The sequence below is a fragment of the Penaeus japonicus genome, unplaced genomic scaffold, assembly GCF_977035675.1.
Source record: "Penaeus japonicus unplaced genomic scaffold, GWHDUDI00000001_assembly GWHDUDI00000012, whole genome shotgun sequence".
Taxonomy (NCBI): domain Eukaryota; kingdom Metazoa; phylum Arthropoda; class Malacostraca; order Decapoda; family Penaeidae; genus Penaeus; species Penaeus japonicus.
Window position 1 is genome coordinate 34,356,551 of NW_028234414.1, and position 5,000 is coordinate 34,361,550.

The following is a 5,000-nucleotide window of genomic DNA, read 5'->3' on the forward strand; positions in this document are numbered from 1 at the left end:
ATTATTATTATTATTATTATTATTATTATTATTATTATTATTATTATTATTATTATTATTATTATTATTATTATTATTATTATTATTATTATTATTATTATTATTATTATTATTATTATTATTATTATTATTATTATTATTATTATTATTATTATTATTATTATTATTATTATTATTATTATTATTATTATTATTATTATTATTATTATTATTATTATTATTATTATTATTATTATTATTATTATTATTATTATTATTATTATTATTATTATTATTATTATTATTATTATTATTATTATTATTATTATTATTATTATTATTATTATTATTATTATTATTATTATTATTATTATTATTATTATTATTATTATTATTATTATTATTATTATTATTATTATTATTATTATTATTATTATTATTATTATTATTATTATTATTATTATTATTATTATTATTATTATTATTATTATTATTATTATTATTATTATTATTATTATTATTATTATTATTATTATTATTATTATTATTATTATTATTATTATTATTATTATTATTATTATTATTATTATTATTATTATTATTATTATTATTATTATTATTATTATTATTATTATTATTATTATTATTATTATTATTATTATTATTATTATTATTATTATTATTATTATTATTATTATTATTATTATTATTATTATTATTATTATTATTATTATTATTATTATTATTATTATTATTATTATTATTATTATTATTATTATTATCATTATTATTATTATTATTATTATTATTATTATTATTATTATTATTATTATTATTATTATTATTATTATTATTATTATTATTATTATTATTATTATTATTATTATTATTATTATTATTATTATTATTATTGTTATTATTATTATTATTATTATTATTATTATTATTATTATTATTATTATTATTATTATTATTATTATTATTATTATTATTATTATTACGTGTGTGTGTGTGTGTGTGTGTGTGTGTGTGTGTGTGTGTGTGTGTGTGTGTGTGTGTGTGTGTGTGTGTGTGTGTGTGTGTGTGTAACGCACATTATTTATTACTACTGCTGGCATGATTTTGACATTATAACGAGTGCACTACGTAGCATGATGCCGTAACACATCCATGACAACTCAACAACAGACTAGCATCGGATCAGATGGAGACAGCATTATCCTTCCCTCCGGTTTTTCTCATACGGAACGGGGAAAGAGGTAATTACAAGATGAGAAACGCCCCGGGGAAAAGGTCAGCGGTAACCTTAGTCTCGAAAGGGAACGTGATCTTAGAACAACAGGGGGAAAAAGGTCAGCGCAGAGAACGGATGTCGCGCGCGCATACAGAACACTAAAAATAACAGATCCAGAGAGAAAAGGAAAGAGAGAAGAATAGAATGGGGTGGGCCTTTGCTACTGAAAATAAAAAAGCCTTCCTTTCTTTCCATTGGAGAATTTTTCTTCCTACAGTACACCACTCCATCCAATGGAAAATAAACGTACTATTCTATAACAGATCCTTCCTTTCTATAGCACAACTTCCCATTCTATAAAAGATAATTTCTTTCCATAGCACAACTTCCCATTCCATTTCCCCCTTTCATTCACCCCATAGCAAATCCTTCCATTATGCAACAGACCTTCCCGTTCCAAAGTATAACGTTCTTCTATGCAATAAAACCCCCCTCTTTAACTGGCACTCCTCTCCTTAAGTTGCATAGCAAAACCTTTCATTCTTAATAGAAAGTAGTGTAAGTTTACCGTTTTAGGTCTGGAAGAAGTAAACTGAACGAGAAATAAAATAGTGAATGAAAGTATGAATGAAAACCAGAAGGGCAGGAGGCATGAAACTGAGAAAGGATACAAAGGGGGAACTGAAGGATTTGAGTGGAAGCGGGAGAGAGAGGGGGGAGGGGGGAGAGAGAGAGAGAGAAGAGGAGGAGGAGGGAGAAGGGAGAGGGGGAGGGAGAGGTGGTGGAGGAGTGGAGAGGGGGAGGAGAAGTGATGGGAATGGAGTTGAGAGAGGAGAGAGAGAGAGAGAATTGAGGATTGAGAGGAGAGAGAGAGAGAGAGAGAGAGAGAGAGAGAGAGAGAAAGAAAGAAAGAAAGAAAGAGAGAGGGAGGGAGGGTGGGAGAGAGAGTGCACAACGTTTATCGTGAGGAAGTCCTGCGCACACAGGCTATTTTGCATGACATAGCCTAACTAGTCTGCAAAAACGCCGATAGCCATGTACTCTAAGCTAGTCGAGCCTGAACCTAGATGCACGAGTCCAACGACACATCCCTTGCCCATGACCGCCTCCCCCACTTCCCCGGTGCTGGAGAGAGATAACAGACACGTTTGGATGAGTGCATGACGAAGCCCTGAGATATTCACCAAAGATAACCACGCTCAGACGCTGTGTGGGAGGGGGGCCTTGCACGCGCGGGCTCTATGGGGGGAAGTGTGAGGGGAGGGGGGTGTCAGACTCGATTTTCATGGTGTTTCTGCGGCCCCTCTCTTTCTCTCTCTTTCAGTCTCCCCTCCCCTCCCCTCTTTCTCTCTCACTTTACATTTCTACGTATTTTCCCCTACTCTCCCTGTCACTATCCTCACCACGAAACAAACACATCAACAACAACAAGTACACGCCCAGTAACATCTAATGGGGTGGGGGAGGGTAGAAGGAGAAAGGATAATCCCCCCCCCCTAAAAAAAATACAAAGTTATGTCAGGGCAAACTAGGGCGAAATGCATTACCTGCAGATAGCTAAGGGGCCACATTAATTAGGGCGGCATTACTCGAGAGGCCAGTGTGGTGGGGGAACCAGGAAGGGGAGTGGGGGTGCTCAAACCGCGGACGGTACTTGAGTCTTTGAGAAGGGAAAGGGGGTAGGTAGGTAGGGAGAGAGGGAGGGAGGGAGGGAGGGAGGGAGGGAGGGAGGGAGGGAGGCAGAGAGAGAGAGAGAGAGAGAGAGAGAGAGAGAGAGAGAGAGAGAGAGAGAGAGAGAGAGAGAGAGAGAGAGAGAGAGAGAGAGAGAGAGAGAGAGAGAGAGAGAATGAATTTGAGGCATAGCCCATATGGCACAACAGAGAATGGGTCATATGTTACAGTTACAACAATTACTGGCACTAATTTCCCTGGGTTACACAGCGATAATTATGGGTGTGGATATCATCGGAGTTATTTCAGTCTCTTCCCCCAGTCTCAAGGCACACAGCACTCGTTTTACCAGTCCTGACAGAATAACTTAGAGCAATTAACAAGCATGCTTAGCGTAACTTCTAACTGAATATCTGAACCACTATCTTACGGTTCGATTACCTAATACTGTGTCAGATCAGAGCGTGCCACTTCATGTTAACAGTTTATTTGAAATGCCAACAGCGATTACGATTAATATTATCACGATATTACTAATATAAAAAGTAATCATCTAGGGTATTACTCTCTCTTGCACCAGACTGCAAAAAATAATTGTCTATGTGATTCTCTTAAAACGAAGGAAACACATTATTGCACTATTTTTTTCTATATAAACCTTATATGCAAAATTTCCCGACTATGCATGTGTATCATGGACTTCAAAATGTTTATGTCAATATAAATATTAAGAAAAGACATGATTGCGTGGGGGTAGGGTTACTTCCAAGTAACCAAAGAGTATAATAATGTCGCTATTGTTCATTCTGGATGAATTGAGCATTGCAAAATGTAAGAGAGGGTGGGGAGGGGAGAGAGAGGGAGAGAGAGAGAGAGAGAGAGAGAGAGAGAGAGAGAGAGAGAGAGAGAGAGAGAGAGAGAGAGAGAGGGAGTGATGAGAGGAGACAGGAGAGAGAGAGAGAGAGACGAGGAGAGGATGAAGAGAGAGAGAGAGAGAGAGAGAGAGCAGAGAGAGATGAGAGGAGTGAGAGAGAGAGAGAGAGGAAGAGATGAGAGAGTGAGAGAGAGCAGAGAGCGAGCGTGAGAGATGAGAGAGAGAAAGGGAGAGACAGAATGAGAAAGAAAGAAAGAAAAAGGAAAAGAAAAAGAAAGAAAGAAGGAGAGAACAGAGAGAAGGAAAGAGGTGCGAGAGAGAGAGGAGAAAGGGAGAGAGAGTGAAAGAGGAATGAGAGAGGAGAGAGGACGTGAGAGGAGAGAGAGAGGGAGAGAAAGGGGGGGGAGAGGGAGGTGTGAGGGAGAGGGATGTGAGAGAGAAGAGAGGAGAGACGAGAGAGGGAGAGGGAGAGGAGAGAGAGGAGAGAGAGAGAGAGAGAGAGAGAGAAGAGAGCAGAGAGAGAGAGCGAGAGAGAGCGAGGGGGAGGGAGAGGGCGGTGAGGGAGGGGGGGAGAGAGGAGAGAGAGGAGAGAGAGGAGAGAGAGATGAAGAGAGAGAGAGAGAGAGGAGAGCGAGTAGAGAGAGAGAGAGGAAGAGAAAGAAGAGAGGAGGAGGAAGAGAGAGAGAGAGAGGGAGAGAAAGGGGGGCGGAGGGAGAGAGAAGAGTACGAGAGAGGGAGAGAGAGAAAGAGAGTGGAGAGAGTGGAGTGAGAGAGAGGGAGAGGAGAGAGAGAAGATGAGAGAAAAGAGGGGATGAGAGAGAGGAGAGAGGGGATGAGAGAGAGGAAGAGAGAGAGAGAAGGGAGAGAGAGAGAGAGGAAGAGAGAGCGAGAAAGAAAGAGAGAGAGAGAGAAAAGAGAGAGAACGAGAGAGAGAGAGAGCGAGAGAAAGAGAGGAGAGAAGAGTGGAGAGGATGAGAAAGAAAGAGATGGAGAGAGAGAAGAGAGAGGCAGAGAGGAGGGGGAGGAGAGAGAGAGAGAGAGAGAGAGAGAGAGAGAGAGAGAGGCAGGGAGGGAGGGAGAGAGAGGCAGGGAGGGAGGGAGAGAGAGGCAGGGAGTGAGGGAGGGAGGGAGAGAGGGACGGAGGAGGGAGAGTGGGAGGGAGGGAGGGAGGGAGGGAGGGAGGGAGGGAGAGAGGGACGGAGGAGGGAGGGAGAGGGGGAGGGAGGAAGAGAGAGTGAGAGA

General features: G+C 39.1%; 1 protein-coding gene across 19 annotated transcripts in view; it reads right to left on the reverse strand.

Annotated features, from left to right (window-relative positions):
- spdi (sperm antigen with calponin homology and coiled-coil domains split discs) overlaps positions 1-5,000 on the reverse strand; it is a 418,834-nt gene that overhangs the window by 77,425 nt on the left and 336,409 nt on the right. The window lies entirely within an intron of this gene.